The sequence below is a fragment of the Anomalospiza imberbis genome, chromosome 1 (assembly GCF_031753505.1).
Source record: "Anomalospiza imberbis isolate Cuckoo-Finch-1a 21T00152 chromosome 1, ASM3175350v1, whole genome shotgun sequence".
NCBI classification, from domain to species: domain Eukaryota; kingdom Metazoa; phylum Chordata; class Aves; order Passeriformes; family Viduidae; genus Anomalospiza; species Anomalospiza imberbis.
The window spans coordinates 113,412,214-113,430,204 of record NC_089681.1 but is presented as its reverse complement, the minus strand read 5'-3'; the positions used below and the strand labels follow the sequence as shown (position 1 = coordinate 113,430,204).

The 17,991-nt window shown below is 39.6% G+C and overlaps 1 protein-coding gene and 1 long non-coding RNA gene across 9 annotated transcripts in view; one reads left to right on the top strand and one right to left on the bottom strand.

Moving 5' to 3' along the window:
• The window catches only part of RARB (retinoic acid receptor beta), a 320,444-nt gene that overhangs the window by 194,123 nt on the left and 108,330 nt on the right, over window positions 1-17,991 (top strand). The window lies entirely within an intron of this gene.
• LOC137483611 (uncharacterized) lies at window positions 7,303-13,217 on the bottom strand. Its single transcript, XR_011004561.1, has 2 exons — window positions 11,483-13,217; window positions 7,303-9,964 (listed from the first exon to the last, which is right to left on the bottom strand). It is a non-coding gene; the product is annotated as an uncharacterized lncRNA (long non-coding RNA).

The following is a 17,991-nucleotide window of genomic DNA, read 5'->3' as shown; positions in this document are numbered from 1 at the left end:
GCTTTGTTGGCCAGCAGAGGAGGGGAAGTTCCAGAGCAGCCTCCCGAAATAAGCGGAGGGACATAAGATGATGTCCCTTGTGTTTTGTGAGTGGACTTCAATAACAGAGCTGTGTGGAAAGATGCTGATTGGAGTCTATAATCCGGCATGTCCTCTACCTTCCTGCAGATCCACAAGTCCTTTGAAGATTCATTTGATTATGGCACATGCAAACTTGTAAGTTTTTTTCACTTAAGACTTAAAGTTCACTGAAAGAGGCAAAGTCATTGATATGTACTATTTTTGAGGAATATGCTAGTCTTTCTTCCCCACATAGGAGGAGGAGGAGGCACAGATGGTGGGGGGAGGTGCCTTCTGCTCATTGCCACTAACAAGGCAGCGTAGGTGAGGGCATCTGTGTGTTATATCCACATTTATGTGCCAGTGATGGACATTTCCTGTTGCTACCACGTTTCTTCTGAGAGACTGTGGTCCTTCATGGTTTGGGATTAGTTTGTTCTTTGGTGGGTTACACACAACACAGAAACACTCATAAGGCTGGTAAGACTGAAGGATTTTCCTAACCATTTGTGTAGCACAAGTGCCATTCATGAAGATGTGATTGGTCCTCCAGAGCATGCCCGTGTTTTCCAGGGACGTGTAGATACATACAGACATACTCTTTAATATTCTTTTCTTTGTGTTTCCATGTGATTTTTCTGAACTGAACTGAATGGCCTGAATTATGGTACTCATTACCTAAAGGTTAATGTTAGTATTGCGATGATGGAAGTATTTTGTTTTTTCCCTTCTGTACCACAGACTGTTGTACCACAGCCCCTGTGTATTGTAGTGTTCCCAGGGCTGTAGGTAGAAGAAAGCACCATAGGTAGCATTCAAATGGTCTGGCCCAAACTGCATATGTGGGGATGCATGGAAGAGTAAAGAAACATTTTGACAGATGTGATAGCACTAGAGGTTCTCAGGTTTTAGAGATAAAAATCTCACGTTAAAAACTAAAAGATATGCTCAGTAATTTTGGTTAGAGAACCAGGCCACTCATACAAATAGAAATATAGTCTTTGTTTTTACTACAAGAAACTGTTCAAGGATGCTTTGGTGATGCAATGTGGTGTACTGTTCAGACTACTCAATGAATCCTGGGTTTGGTGCATGTTTCTGTCATTAGAAAGTGCTGCAGAACATTTGGGTGTGTCACCATGGGCTAAGAAGTGTCTCTGTTCCCTTGACTGGACAAATAACACTGAGTTTTTAGAGTCAACGGAAGCGACATCATACAGACATAAAGTGGACATCTGGAGATGGGCTACAAAGAGCACAGGCAGAATGAAAGGAGGTGTGAAATTCTGCAGAACAGAAAGGATGCAACATGCCAGGTTGTTGCAGGGCAGTGTTATATGATGGGAGCTGCTTTTACTGCATAATGGATGAGAATATGGGAATTAGGGAACATTGTGATGGATTGATTGATTTTGAATGCATATGCCACAAATACTGGATAAAAAAATCAGACTGTGGTTTCTACCCAAATGTTTCATGAGTTCCAGTTATTTACATAATTTCATAAAGAGCAGGGGAAATAAAGCGATTTTCAAATGCACAGTAATTCTGAAGTAATCTGAACGGTATAAAAATAATAAGCAAAGATGTGTAGGGGTAAAACACTAACCATATTTGTTCTCAGCCATATCTACAGAGAGTGTATGGCAATTTTCAAAGCAGGCAGACAGCTACCAACATTTTTCTTCAAAAGGGCAGAATTTGACTTTTACCCTTTACAAGAGCATTGAGTCGCCTGTCTGAGGAATCTTCATTTTTCCTGCAATCAGAAGGGGCACTATGTGGACTAATGTTGATGTCATTTCTCAGCTGAAGCTGGTTCTTTCTAAAATATCAGGGCCCAGACAACTTTATAGCAGCAGAGCAAATGAAAATACCTAGTTCTGTTTATAACTTCTCAACCGTATTCACACTTTGGATGCCAGTTTTTACAAATAATTTCTAGATACTGCAAGAAAAACATTCTCTGTAAAGGTCAAACACTGGACGAAGCCTGTTTGGCATCACATGCGTGATTCCATACGTTCACATATACGGTGACCCAAATTTAACCTTGGCCAAAGATAGTAAAGCACTGTCAGAGTCAGTACTTGCACAAGGATTGCCTTTGACATGGTATTTCCTAGATCATTGCAGCCTATGGGAGCTGCTAATTATCTGTGGATAACCAGAAAGGTAATACCTGTAATTTCCTTACCACCCCAGGCTGTCTACTCACAGTTGCAGTGTGTTAGTATGGGATGCCAGTATTGTGCAATGTGGGTAAAATCTACAGTGACAAATGACTTATGAGCCATTTTCAAGGTGACATTTTGATCAGGGAGCTTGTGCCAAGTGTTTTCTATTAAGCATTTCATTTCACTGCATGGTTAATCAGCAAAAGATTCCTCCACAAATCCATTATGTCATGTGTCATATGTAATATGTCAGGACCATTTCTCCTTGCTCAGAATGAAGGAGGAACAACAAATGCTTGAAAACCAGTAAATTTTATTTCTGTTTAAAAGTTTATAAAAAGGCAAAATAAACATGTAGCTTTGCTTCTGACCTTGTTTAAAAGCTATCTAGATGAGAAACCAAAAATGTAGAGGTTTACACAGCTTGATATGTTATTCATTATGCAAATACTTTCAAAAGCAATGCTAGCCTATGTAGCGTTATGATATTTGATAAAATCAGTATTAACTATGTGTGTCTTTTGAAGTTGTAATAAGTCTGGGTCATTTTATATGACTGTAAAGACCTCTTGGAATATAGATCAAATCTCCAGCATGTTTTCCTTTCTTAGCAAACCCTTTTCTACATCTAGAAGGCTCAAGTACTAAGACGACCTGCAAGCTTGCATCAGAATTGGTCTTTCTTTTTCTTTTCTGTAAATGAGAAATGAATTTAATATATGCTTACCAACAATACACTTCTCTTTTAAGTCAGGGTCAGCATAGATTCAATTTTAAATGTGCTTGAACCTTGTTCTTGACTAGTTGATTCTGACAGGGCTACACATGTATCTTGTTTACTTAAGGCAGGAGGTAGTCTGAAACTTGGTTTCCTCTTACTGACCATCACAGTAAGATGTCTAAATGGTTTCCAACTTGCCAGTTTTTAGCTCAGATTGAACTCCTTTGAAATCTTCAAGGACTGTACAATCCATAGATTCATTTACAATCCTCACTTCTGGTTTGAATGCTAGTAACTGTGAAGTAACAAACAGCTGGGCAGACTGGCAAAGCACCCTTGTGAAATGGGCACACAAAATACTCTGCTTTTAGCCTTACCTATCCTGCTGTGTAATAACTGCCCCAAAAGGGCAAAAAGAGCATATGTCTCTTCTGCTTCAGAAAATCCCAGTTAGATACTTAGCAGTTTTTTGGGACTATCAATTAGGGGTACCAAAATGGGAATAACTTCTTAATGTCTTTCCATGCCCAAAGTAAAAAAAATAGGCACCTGACTCCTGAAACAGTCTTATCACAAAATGCCTTCCTATAAAGGCTCCTATAAGGAGCCTATAATGCTCCAAAATGCCTTCCTATAAAGGCTCTGGTGAGGCTCAGGCTTATATTCAGAAAACATCCTGATATTTTCCATGTGTCAGTCAAAAAGACCTGCAAATAAACTGTGACATGCTCTTCTGGCTTAAACACTTCCAGCAATTATTGGCATTGGTGCTGGTCTTGAGAGAAGAGACTTGGACAGAACCAGGTGCTTCCCAGTAGTAGTCCAACCTCACTGCTGAAAGTGCATTATGCTTTAAACCTATTGCTAGAAGTTGTCTGTCTCATTTATGTTCTTCACATATCACCTTTTCCCTGTTGTCTCCTGACAGTCATTGCCTCTGAGACCTGTTAATGATGCAACTGAGAAACCCTTGAACTTCCACATAGTTCTGTTTTCAGTGCCAAGCTTTGTCAGGTTGACTGAGCAACACAGAAGTCACCCAGAATGGATGCAACTGTGATCCTTCTTCCAGAGGTGAAGACATTCACATGCTGCAGGGAACAAGTGTCTACCATAAACACTTCCCCTATCCACCCAGTTCTTCACTTGGACAACTGAAAGTCAAAAAATCAAGAAGTATGCACATCCTTTGTACAAAGGGTATGATGCTAAAAAAATTTGATTCTCTTTGAACTACAAATTATTTTCAGCATGAGAACCACCAGTAAATTATGTGAAACAGTTTTACAATTCTCCTTCAAAACTAGGCTTGGTGGGGCTCTGGTTTAGTCGAAGGTTCCCTGCCCATGACAGAAGCGTTGGAACTAGATGATCTTTACAATCCCTTCCAACCCAAACCATTCTGTGAGTCTATGATTCTGTGCCACATGAACTCTGTGAGACCTTGATTCTGTAGGGAGGAGCTATTACAGAATTCCTTACTTTCTTCTGTGGGATGAGGTTTACTTTGATATCAAACCAAATGGATGGACACTCACCATGGTCAGTGTGTCCATTTATATTATAACCAGCCTTTCTGCTGAATCTTGTCAGAAATTTCTTTCAGTGAAGACTTGGTGGTCAGACTCAGTTTGTAGTGAAACTTTTGCTTCTCAGTGTTTATCCATTCTGAAGAGGCTCAACTAGTGCATGGGATCTCTCCTACAGGGCATGGAACTGCTTTTCTGCAGTATCCTCCTCCCTCTGAAACCACTTTCTGTATTATTCCTTGAAAATAGCCTGTAACACAGTCCCTATATATTTGCTTTCTGAGGACATAGACCCTATTGAGCAGTATCCTCAGCTAGAAATTCACACTCCGATTTTGCTCCCTTTGCTTTGCCATTGGAGAGGAGAACATTGCTGTCTTAAGGTCTCCAGTAATGAAAAATAAAGGACAGGCGTACAAGCTGCAGGGGCTGGTTGGAGCAGGACATCTGGAAAAGTAGAAACAGGTGAGAAACTTCAAAAACCCATTATAAGAGTATGTAACATCTTATTTCTCCATCATCAGGAAAAGGCAGACTGTCCAGGTGTATTTATGCAGGTTGTATTGTCCTGACTGGTTTTAAGCTGGGAGGATCATGGGAAAAACTGCACCACAGCAGAGAGAGATACCTAGGGAACAGACTGTTCTTATCAAGAAAATCCTTGTTGCAGTTGTGCTTATTTGAGAAGCTTTGTTGGCAGTCTTTGTGGTGCTGGTTTGGAGTGATTTGGAGGGCAGGCTGACATAGCAGCTGCTATAAGGAACCTTATACAAACCCTTAAGATTAATAGAAATAGTGTCCAGATTTTTATTGGAAAAAATAAAAGTATCAGTTAAAAACCAAATAGGAAATGGGAAGGAGGACATTGGCCTGCAGAGAGGAAATTCAGTGGGACATTTTTTTTGTTCTCGTGACTATTTTTTACCTACCAACAAATGTGCCTACATCACGTCCTCTTGTTTTGCAAATTACCCTAAACGATGCATTCATACTCTAATCATTTCTTTCTTCCTCATAAATGAAGGCACATTTATGTATTCATGCTTTGATAAAGCCATTACTGTAATTTTTTTGCAAAACCCCTTGCTAAGGTACCCTAATTGATGCAGGTGATAATACTGTCTGAGCCTGGCAGGGTGAATTGGAAATCTTGCCACAGTTTGTGCAAGTAAGTAGCAATTCACCTTCCTCCCTACTGGGCAGTAAGTGGGAAAACATACACTCACATGCACCAAAATGTTCTTTCCGTAATATCCTTGTCTCTGGTCCCAAGGATAAGATTTGTTTGTTTCCAAATATGTTCCTGTGCTACTCATAAAAACACTCTCAGAGCAGTATTTGTATGATACATTTGACAGAAACAAATACTGGTCATACTTGATCATTTAAATCTGTTCAAGACGCTGAGTTGGGCAGTGCTGTGCCCTCAAAAGCCCTGATCGCTTTAGGAGATGTCAGAAAAAAAACCAAAAAAAAAAACATTGGCAATATAGGCAGTTGTGTTTGAAGTTTAAGGATGCCATTTCAGCAAGAGGAATGAGAGACAGGTTTCTCCGAGAAGGAAAAGTGAGTGGTTGTTGAGAAGGTAAAATAAAAGAAAACAAGGAATTGAGGACCTGCTCTGTGTATATGATGATGGATTATTACTGCTTTTTCTGGCTATGAGCAAGACTTTTCCCAAGTGTGGGGGAGAGTGGGGAGTGAGCAGTTTGACAGGGCAGTAAGATCACTTAACGGTAGAGAAGAGATTCTCAGTTAGCTTTGCCAGACAAGGATGAAATAAGTAGTATGGCTAGGTACAAACCTCTTTTTACTCGATTAAATGTCAGTAAGCTATGCTTTTATTATTCAAAAGCCAGCATAAAAATGTAAGGACATTTACTGCACTGACCAATGCTTCTCATAAAATAGTATGGGCTGAAGTACGTGAGGACTGTGCCACCAGGACAAGACTCTAGGTATGAAGAGAACAGATGGATGTATCAGTGCTCATGTCCTTCCTTAGGGGAAAATATGATGTCCTCATTAAGTTATTGCTATCTATATTTCTTAATTACAGTGTACTCATTATATAGGTTGCTATTACTGACCATTTATAGAATAATATATTTGAAGCAGTGTTAATCTTTCAGACATGTACATTTTTAATTAAGTAAGCTAGTTTTGATTTCTTTTCATAATTATTTTTAAATTGTACTGAGATTGTTGAAAACATCTTCTATGATTCATGTGATTATTTTTTTATTTCATCGTGGTTTTTTTCTTTCTCTTGGAACACTGATGCTAGTGTTACTGTTTTTGCTAGCAATTGTTGGTACTTTCCCACATGTCTGGAACTGATTTTGTTCTCCGTGTTTTTAATGGAGCTGGAGTGAATGAAGCTCTTTGTTTAGCTTTCTTTCTGTGCCTCAATATCATTAGGTGTCTGAAAAATGTAGAGCTTCTGTGGCACTTCACAAACGGTAACACTGACCATGCCCAGCCTTTGCAGGAATTTTAATGTTGACTTTTGCCTTCACCTGGCACACAACTCAGGCTTGATCCAGCTGCGTTTCAGAACCTCTGGGTATCTAACAGAACCACGTGGCCCTGTTGCACATGCCTGCATAACCAGCATCCTCACTAACATCACCACTCACAATTTTGGTTTCTGCTCCATATCTGCTGCTCTCCTAGTGCTGCTTTCCCAATAGCTTTGTCCCAGTGAGCAAGACTCAGAAGGCATCTATTTCCTCTCTTTGCATCTCCATTCTTCCACCCTGCAGTGTACCTCTTGGATGACACAGTTTCTAAAAATCACATTTAAAAATAGAAGTGTATTAATAAATCTGTTTTATTAGGGGAAACACATTCAGTCATGTAGAATTTGAAGGCTCAGTGCTTGCCAACTAACTGTTTTGCACTCAACTCCTTGGCACCAAAACACTAAGATGAAGGCTGCCTTCTGCAGGTTGCTGGATGGTGTGCTGGGAGGGACTGGTGTTACTGGTTGAGTAGCATTTGCTGTGGCAGTTGTTAAATTCTGGACCTTTTTCAGTGATACGTGCTGATGTACCTCTTCCTGCATCATCCTTCTCTTCCATTTCTTCTCCTATCATGCTTTCCACTGTCCTCCCCCCTCTTCCTTATGGTTCTCCACTCTGGGATCCTTTATCTGTTTGAGCCTTTCTGTTGCCTGATCTTTCCTACTGCACTGCTTTCAGTAGCCTTATTTTTCCAGGGCCTTTTGCCTTCCAGTGACAGCTCCACTAGCATAGGTGGTTGGGTCTGTCCACCTTAGGTCACTATAGGTGCAGCAGCTCTTGGTTGCATTTGGCAAGTGCCAGAAAAATTCCTTCTATTTCCATAGTAACAGTTGGAATTACAGAGGACAAGCAGTGTCTTGTAATTCCCTAGTTCTGCCTGATTCTGTTGGGACTGCAACTGTGTGAGAGCTTATAGTCTGAATGGTTGTCTTCCATAAATAAACCCCTTTTGAAACCTTGTTGATGGTATCCCAAGGGCTGTGGGCATATGAGTCCTGTCATGAAATGGCTGTTAGGGCACTTATCTGTCCTTCCACCCGGAGCTGTTCTGGACAATTTCTCTGGAGTGCTGAAAAGGGCATGGTGGTGGCTGTCCTCTGCCTTGGCTGCAGGAGGCAGTGTGTTTCTTCTGACACTTTCTTTCCTCTGGTCATACTTACCTGCAAGTACTCTCCTGAGCATTTATCAACCGCATTAAAATTAACCAAATTTTCTGAATTGGTTCATTTACCTATGGCTGAGTGACAGTCTACATTCTTGCTGGATTTGGTGTTAATGAAGGCTGTTTCTCATTCCCATTACATTAGCTGAAGTGGTGTGGTTGTGTTTGGATTTTTTTGACTTCTTCATGTCATTTTAATTTGAATTAGATATTATGGTTGAAAGCTAAATTTTTACTTCAGATTTTTTGCTTTGACCAGGTGATTCTGTCCAGTGAAGTAACGAGTTTCATATTTTAGAGTATTGTTTGAAGACTGTTCTTGGTCACTTCCTCTCTTTGCTATGCTGGTCTTTCTCCATGTCCAGACACAAGAGGGTTCCTGGGAAGATTGCACAAAGCTCTGACTCCAACCACCCCAGCCTGGCTGTATCTTGCAGGTATTCAGTGCTCATGGCAAAGCCATGATCATGCCCCTAGGAATGGTCAGTGGTATCTATTCATGAGGCCATAGGGACGCTTTTTTACTGTCTGCAATAATGAACTATTCTGGATGGTCCTGCTGCTCTGACACTGTGTCTCTGCTGCAGAATCCTTGCTGTGGTTGCCTGACATGAGCCTTTTTTGCTCCACTGTGCTTCATTTCTTCACTTTCTTCCATGTGTGTATATTCTAGAGTTTTCTTAATGGACTTTTCCCCCACAAACACTTGAGAAGACTGGCGGCTGAAGGGCTGTTTGGACTTTTTGAGTAATGTTGTTATGAGCTTGGCTATACTCTCCCATAGTAAAAACTGCTGTCCACTGTGTTTAAAGACTTGGGGCTGCTGGGGAGCATCTGATTTATTAATGGCCTCTTTTCAGCTTCCTCCTCATCTTAAGAAGATATAAGCAGGTAATTAGCTAGTTGCCAAGAAAATAGTGGAAATAAACCTTAGAATTCCTCCTTGTAAAATGATTTATTTAACAGTTTTATTCTGACATGTGTGTTTTATGTTTTAATCATCTGTCTATGGCTGTGAAACAGGCCAGGTCTCTTCATCTTCTGGTGTTAGACTTTAGAGGACTATTACTACATGGTTTTGTTTTTTGTTGCTGCATGTGAGTGTTTATGTTGGCTTTCTGGTAGATGCTTAATTGGATTGTAACTGATTTTACACTAAAGACTGATGTTCCATTTTCTTTCAGTCCTATCTGGATTGCTCTGGTTTCTGGAAGGAATCAATATTCAGAAATGTATTGAACTCTTTTACTGTGGCTTTCCTTCAGGGACGTTACTTACATTTGATTATCAGTTGCCCAGGGTGATGGAAGTGTTCAGGTACCTTGAGTAATGGCTCTGTTCCTGTTACGGTTGCTGTTTGGAACTGGAGTTCTAGTATCTTCAGATATTTCCACCTGAATGCTGATAAAAAGGAAAAAGGCTAGCAGCTGTTGTCAGGGCTCTTCCAAGTGCTTTCCATTCCCTTTTATTCTTCTTGATCATTTACTTTGATGGTAATTCTATTTTTCCAGTTTCCAAACTCATAATCTCAAAGTCCTTTTTCAGCCTGAGCCTTCTTCAGAAGCTCTTGTTAATCAGATTATTTGTGAAACAGCCGTAGTATCACCCCAGTAATCTTTATAGGTATTGAGTGACCGGTACCCTTTGTCAGGAACTTACACTAGGTACACAACTCTCTTGAATTATCCTCTGTTACCTGCAGGCAGTTGTACTTCTGCTTCACTCAAGCATTTTCTGTTTGTACAGATCTCATTTGTCTTTCAGATCATCAGTCTCTAAGTGTCTTTCTCCTCTGCTGAAACAGACACAATAATGTTTGAAGAAAAAGATTAATGTCTGTAACTCATCACTTGCCACTTTTATTCTCTGTTAGAGCAAGAACACGAATTGACCAAAAAGAAAAATCTCTTTCTTAAAACCAGAACCTAGAAAGACCTTTGTCTGAGGTGCTGAAGACATGTTTACATTTATACTCCCCAGGGAAGGCCAGAGGGATTTACAGTAAATATCAGGGTTTGCATCCAGAACTGCTGACAACCCAGCTTCTTTTTGATAGATGGATTCATTATCACTTTCTAATTACAAGCAGATTTCCATGTGTGTTCACCGTGTTATAAATGAAACCTGTCCATTGTTATACAGTGATGGCCTCTGGGTCAGCTGTAAGGGATCTATAGCTCCTCTTCTGTCATTGGACCAAATTAATCAAATATATTTTTAACAGATAACCTCTACAAAAGTGACTGATTAATCACTTGGTAGTGCAGACTGCTATCAAGTTCATCATCTCCAAATAAAGGAAGGAACTCAGCAAGACTACAATATGTCAAATGCATCAGTCTCAGTGTGTTAAAATACTTTCAGGTCCAGATGCTACTCTTCTAAAAGGATAGAAATCTGCTACATCAAACAGAGATGTTTTCCTGCATCTGTGGGTCAGATTCTGTGCTCAGATGAAGGCTTTCTGGTTATGGAGGCTTGCTCTCCACTTCCTTCAAAGTGAAGGCCCATGTATGTACATCTAAGGACAGAATTTGATCACTACAAAGTAATACAATTTCTACCAGATTCTGTCATTTGATATTTTAGAACTGTGATTTTTAAGAGGGTATTGAAAGCTGTATGTATCAGTGAAACACAGTCAGTCTTCATCTAATCCTATATCCAGTGATAGATTTAAGAGTGATTTTCTATGTTCCAGTCACTTCTTTTGAAGATAAAACAGCCTGTCTTTTAATTTTGTATTGAAGAATATGCTTGACAACTCTCAAACTGAGATTAGGTTAGTGAAGGCATACCCTCGCTTATGCTGCAAAATGAAACAAGTTCCTAATTGTCAAAAGATTAATCCTTGGCAGTCATCCAGGGCAATATTTGCTGTAGCAACTTGGTATCCATCACAGTTACGGACCAAAGGTCTTGTCATATATGTATTCCTCACAGCAGTGCTGTAGCAGGGCAGCACAGCCTCACTACCCTGGGCTGTTAGTCTCTGGGAAACTCTATCCATTCCTCAATTAGTGCCCTCATGGGGGTCACAGTCTTTGATGACTGAGCTATTTCTAAAGACTGAAATATGAAGCTCAGTAATACAAAAAAAAAAAGGGGGGGAAAATGGTGTGGGAGTTGCTTCTTGTGCATTGCAGTGTTCCATGTTAGAGATTTTTGTATTTACTAAAAGTTTGGTCCATCAATACTAATAGCAATAATATTAGTGAAATGTGAGGCTTTTTTTACTGTGAATATCACCATTACCTGCAGTTGATACTGCTTAAATGGGCTAATTTTTAATTTTATTTCTATTTAACTCACTTGGTATTGAACTGCCAAGCTGCCATAGCAGCATCTTCATCTGCCAGCACAACCAGTTCCGATTTTGAATGCTCTCTTTTTCCTTTGGAAATTCATGGGTAGAGCAGAAACAGGGAGAAGACTTTGTTGTCCTGCAAGCATAACAGAAGAATAGGTCAGTGTTAGAAATGCCTCACATAAATTACCAAAGGTAGCAGCCCTAAGTCTTCTTCTCTTAATGTAGCTAAAACCCACACAAAACCACAGAACACTGCCCCCATAGCCTTCCTTCTGTGTTAGCCACTTCTGCTATGTTTTGGGTGATTGCTTCAGTGTAGATTTAAAAAAAAAATCTTCTAAGGAAGTTTTATCTCCCTTATTTTTCACAGAAATTATGATTCAAAAAATGGTCTCATTCAGTTTGGTGTTCATCGTTGTTGATGCTGTGTACCCTTTGACTTTTCACCCTGCTAGCTGCAGGAAACTGCCCGCACATTTGCTTGGCAGGAGGAAAAATGGAAAAAAAAATTCAATCCGCTGTACATTAAAAATTTGGGGCAGGAGGTGGGGGAGATACTTTTAAAATTGGGTGCAGCTTCATTTCCTTTTACTCACATTTTGCACTGCTGAGGTTAACAGGATTGCGGGGTGCGGGTAGGATCAGGACTTGATCCCTCACTGATGAGTCTCTGCCCATTTAGTGCTTTATAGGCCCAAGGGAAAGGGACAAATTGATGGAGTGTTCTGGCATGCTGCAGTCTATATTTGGATCCCTGATTTAAAGCTGACAGATGTATAAAATCCTATGTAGCCAGAAAACTCCCTAGTGAGGACACAGCTGCATATATCAATGAATCAAAGTTACTCTTGTTAAGGCTGGCATTAATTTATATGGGGCAAGTTCCCTCCAGATCTGGTCGTGTAATATCACTGAGAGTAGTTTGGGCTTGTTCCACCCTGCAAACCCTGTTTTCTTTTTGGATATGAATGGAGAAGACTTGTAAATCTGAAGCACTGCTCTTCTCAGTTGCTGGGTGAATGCCATCATACCCTCATTTAGATGTGGCAGCTGTTGTCAGTTACTTAATAACATAAATAAAATAAAGCCAAATTTCCACAAACTGAATCCGCCTCTATCACACGGCCTCCTGCAATGCCTTAAATGAAGTGCGTATTTTTGTTTCTCAGGAATCTCCCTTTATAACCCACTCTACTGCTTGATTATTTCCTCTATGTCGTACAGGAAACGGTAAGTGATTAATAACCTGCCTCAGTTTTACTTTCCCCTCTTGCTGCAGCCTTGTGAAATAATGTGACCCACAGATGTCTGAGCAAAACAATCCATTGCTTTAGTGACAGATGCTGTTGGGGCTTGCTCAGTGAAAGTGAGCGACCACAGGCAAAGAAGCTCAGGTATTCCTGCTACTTTGATAATCTCTTGTTTTCTTTTACTTAAATTTTGAGTGTGCTGAAAATTTCCAACAAAGCATGACATAACCCACTCTAGAAAACAGCCTGGGGTGACTACTAGTCCCAGAGGCTCAGGAGGGAGCTAGGAAGCAGGTTTGCTGAAGAAAGGCAGATTTGGCACTAAAAATTGGCATTCACTGGCTGTAGAAATGTTGGGAGGGATGTGATGTGCACCACATATGTATGTCAGCTCTTGCTTGCTTCTTCCTTTACAAAAACAAGATAAGGGAAAATAAAGCCCCTGCATGTAAACAAATGAAAGCTCTGTCAAAGTTAATTATATCATATATGTCACCCTTCACCATTTTAATATTGTCTGGAAATTACATTTAATATTAATCTGGAAATAACTAGTTTTACTAGAATTTAGTTTAAGGCTGGTATATGGGGATAGCTGTCAAGAGAAACTTCCCAGTAGTAACACTCACAGAGTGGGGAAGATTCAGACTGTCATTTTCACAGAGCACAAGTGCATTCTGAGCCAAATTACAAGCTGATTGAATCTTTTAAGTATTGCTAATCGTTTCTACAGTCAGTCTATAATACACTCTTCAACCATCAGCTAATGCACTGGAGTCAGCTGGGCTCATAGCTGGAGAGTGGCGGCAGCACAGGCGTGCTGCATGTGTCAGGTTGGCTAATTGAGGGGTGTCACCCAAGCGCTCCACCAGATCTTTGTTTTCCTGAGTGGCTTTTACTAAAGGCATGTTTGAGTAGTAGGGAAGAGCAAAGTTATGTTATATCTGGTAGCAGCAGAAGTGTGAAATCGTGCTACCTAAAGAAGTATGACTAAGTGGTGATACTGGCCACTCCTTTTTATGGCAAATCAGAAAAGGAAGCAGAACACAAATGCACACAGATTACTCACAGTAGCTCACTTGATCCAAGATAGGGAATTCTACATTCGAATTCACTGTGTGGGGAGAGAAATGGTTATTTAAAATTTAAATACCAAGTGGAGAAAGCTAGAAAATGGTTTAGAGGCTCAGTAATTTATCTATTTAGCAAAGAGTTGACCAGGGCCCCAACTGCTGGGGGATCTGAGGAGATTTCTTCTGTTGGGGGGAATGTAGAGTGTGTGTGTACCTTTTCTACCGTTACTATTTCAGAAAATTTCCACTGCTGCTCACAATATCAGTGCATATCAGTATGTCATTCATAAGCATTTTGTTTCCCATCAGTTTTTTAAAATAGCAAGAAGAAAAAAAAGTGAGTTGTGAAAAGGAGAAACTGAGATATAATTCTGCAGTGGATAGAAAGAACTGCAGTGCTTTGCAAACCCACAGTTCATACAATCCAGTGCTTAATATAAGTAGCAAAGGTCTTGCTCTCTTGTTTCCAAAAGGTTGAGAGTTTGTTTAAAAGTCCTTAGCTCAAGGGAATGGAGGATGTCCCCTTCTCTGTGTTGCCTCCTTTCATCTTTAACTTAAGGTGCACCATTATCTTGCTGTAATGAAGCCTGAAAACAATGGTAAAGAGTTAACATCAAGGACTTCAGCAAAACCACCGACAAAATACCCCACAATCCTGTTCTAAAGAGGTTTCTATAGAACATCTGAGTTAAGCATGGCAATTACAAAGAAGCTCAAGTGGTCTTTGCTTGAAATTGCAAATGCACCACATTGCATTATCACAAGAATTCGCATGCAAGAACAGTTTGCAGATGGTTTGCATTGGCATACTTTATGTAAACGCTCCAGGGAACAGATGGCATCATGGGTTCTTGTGGCAAATGTGAATTTATAGTGCTCACAACATGCTAAATTCTTTTGCCTGTAGCTGAAAAGCAACAAAATTGAAGTGGAAACTCAGCCCTGTAAATCAGTTTGCCAGTGTCTTTGCCATTGTAGCTATGGATAACATTTAGTTTAGTCTTTATTGTGAAATTTGGCTTCTTTTATTTGCCATCTACTTGCAATTGGGTGTGAATGCATGTGGCATGTGTATATGTTTATTTGAGTATGCATATGCAGCTTTTAAATTCATAGATGGATACTGTTTAAAGAATGGGAAGGTGAAATCTCAACCATCATTTAATCCAAAGCTTTTGAATTTTTGATTCAAAATTGAATTTGGATAATTCTAATTTTTTGTTAATGCACAGATTGCTCTGGGTAAATAATCTGATTTAAATAAATATCGGAAAATATAGATAGAAGGGGTTAAATAACAACATAGGTTAGAATTGTGATTTACTGACCTCTTAGTCATTTTGCACATACATGAGATGGATAAGTGGGGTAAGCATCAGGACACATTAGTATAAAAAGTAACAGCTCCTTCTCATTTGGAATCAAGTTGGATTTTGAACACCTTCTGTAAAGAGGAGGAGTTATTTAAGAAGCAAGACCTGGGAACTGAGTGGGGGGGAATTGTATAAACAAGCAATTGATACATTGAATTTGTTTGGAACTATTATATTGAACTTAGAATATAATTATTATTACAGTATATTCCCTAATTATTTAGATGCTTGTAAAAATTGATTTTATGTAAACACAGCTTGTTCTAAAACAGCCAGGTCTTTGCAGTGAACATAAGTTGTTTAAAATTTATTGACCTGTCGTTCACATGTGTTACTTTACTAGCACTTAATGGTCTGTTTAGATAGTCTTGGTGTGTATGAACTCCCAGTGCGCTACTCCAAGCACCACACGTTGACAGGTAGCTGCCATGTAGATAAAATAAGGGGCCCTACTCCAAAGCATACAGGGACACACAATCATTAGTTATTTTCTAATCTAAAGCAGGGATTTCCTTGGCAGCCAGAGGAAAAGAATCGTTCTGATTTTGCATTATCTCTGCAGCTGAGCTCGGCCCTAAGTCCTGAACCAATATGCAGGAAGGCCAAAAGCAAACAAGCAGGAAACAGCAGCCTCACACCAAATGGAGTTGATTTAAGGAGCCCAAGCTTTGAGGGTTTCATTTTGAATGGGTGGTGTAGACAGTGGCTGAGATTAGAAACTTGTTTTGGACTTCAGACTCTCAGGAAAGATTTAAGACTGATAATGGAAATGTAAATTACTTTTGTAGTACATAGAGATCACCTTAAAAACCTGTTTGTGTTAAAACTTTTTGCAGTGTTTTTTCATCCTGTGTATAAATAAAGCTGTCCGAAAACAAAAACTAAACTAACAAAAAGTACTACTTCTCATGGTACTTATTTTCCTCTGGCTCAAATGTGATTTATGGCCTTTTTCTTAACTTCTAAGGCTGCTATGTATTTTGTGAATTGACTGCGTTTTTGATCTTAAGTTCTCATGAAAAAAATTATGCTAATGACAGGATGAGACTAGCCCCCAAGTTACTGACCAAACTTTGCTACTCTGTTTCCACCTATAAGAGACTGAGTTTTTCTAGAGACCTTTGGCCTTTCATATTGTGATTGTGGACCAGCAGCACAGTTACTGTAATTTGATGCAAGCAGGGGCTGCATCCCTAAAATTCACTGCTGGAGTAGATCTGTCCTGCCCGACTCAGTCAATATCAGTGTGTCTGTGAACCATAAATACTTGGCACATAAAAATATATTTATCTTAGCTTTAAATGTTTGGTTTGAAAATGCTGGCCCAAATTCATACTAATACTACATTATACTATCACAAAGCCTATAGTGGCCCTGAAAACTCAGCAACAATTTTTTATAGGAAAACTAGTTTATGTCAGTGTTTAAATATTTTGTAGGGTTCTTAAGTAAAGAATATATTATGTTACTATTTTCTTGTATAAATGCAGTTGCAAAGCTGTTCTTCTGCCTTCGTGTCAGGTCAAATTCTGCTATATTAGACCAGCAACAATTCAGAGTAACTATTGTTTCCAGTGGGTTTACATCTATGTAGCTTTTTGTGACGTCTACATTATGGATAAAAAAAATCAGTATCAGGTTTTGTTTGCTGTAGCAGTAAAGATGTTTGTTCACTCACTTTTCCAACTACACTGACTTCTCTATAGACTGAGCAATCTCAGTATCCCTAACTCTTAAAAACAACAACAGAAACCCACAACTGTTAAATCCTTCACTCCAGTGGCATGCAGTTGGCTTTGAAGGCATGAATTTAAAACATAAATAGTTATGGAAAATGCTTTATATATTTTTTTTTGCTTATATAATTCTGTCTAGGCTCTTTTTCCCTAACACAGGATTGCAAATTTTGTTACTATCCATCCATTAAAATTGACAATTAGAACTTTAAACAAGTAGGCTATCCTCTGCCTGATATATTTGAACATAGTTTATCAACAATGGAAATGTCATGTAAACCCAACAGATTATATATATTTTGAGATCAGAATTGAGTTCACAGAAATGCTTAAAAAACCATTCTGCTCAATAACTCTGTCTATTCTTCTGCAAAATATGTCAATTTTGTGCTTAAGTGTCATATTTCTTTCATAGTTTTTGCCCTAGGAGCATCATGATTAGCTCAGGAGGGTGTTTAAGCCTAGATTGTCGACCTCCAATACTGTCTGATTTTAACTGGTTCTATTTAGTGATAAAGTATTTGCTGTCAGCCCTGTTAACTAAGAGGTGGTCTCATTTTAAGGTGCTGAACATGAACAAACCCTGCTGAAGATAAGGAAGCTGCAGTAGCACTGTGCTTCTGACAGATTAAGGTCTGGAGATTTTGCTGTTAAAAGTCCCCTTTACACAAAGTTACACAGTCATGTTTCATGCCAGCTTCTTCCTCTCTGACTAGCAGGTGTGCACTGCAGTTGGCTTTCCAGTGGTTTCTGCTTTTGGGTGGGATCACTGAAAGGATTCTGTCCCTTGGCCATAGTGCTCAGCTCTATGCCAGTCTATTGTGTGGTACTGTAGCCTGCCTTGTCCCTGGGGGGTACAGGGCAAGGACTGGCTGGCCTTGGCTCCTTGGCTGAGAGATTGGCCTTCATTACACCTGCCAAGGAGTTTATCCCTTCCCTCCTGGCATCTTAACTAGGTGACCAACACCTTCACCCTGGAAGCAGTCCGGTCTCCATGTTGACAGTAGACATTCTGGGTGGGTATGGAGAGCCTACTAGGCACATTAAATGATTGCCTTTTTGGCCAAAGTTCTTT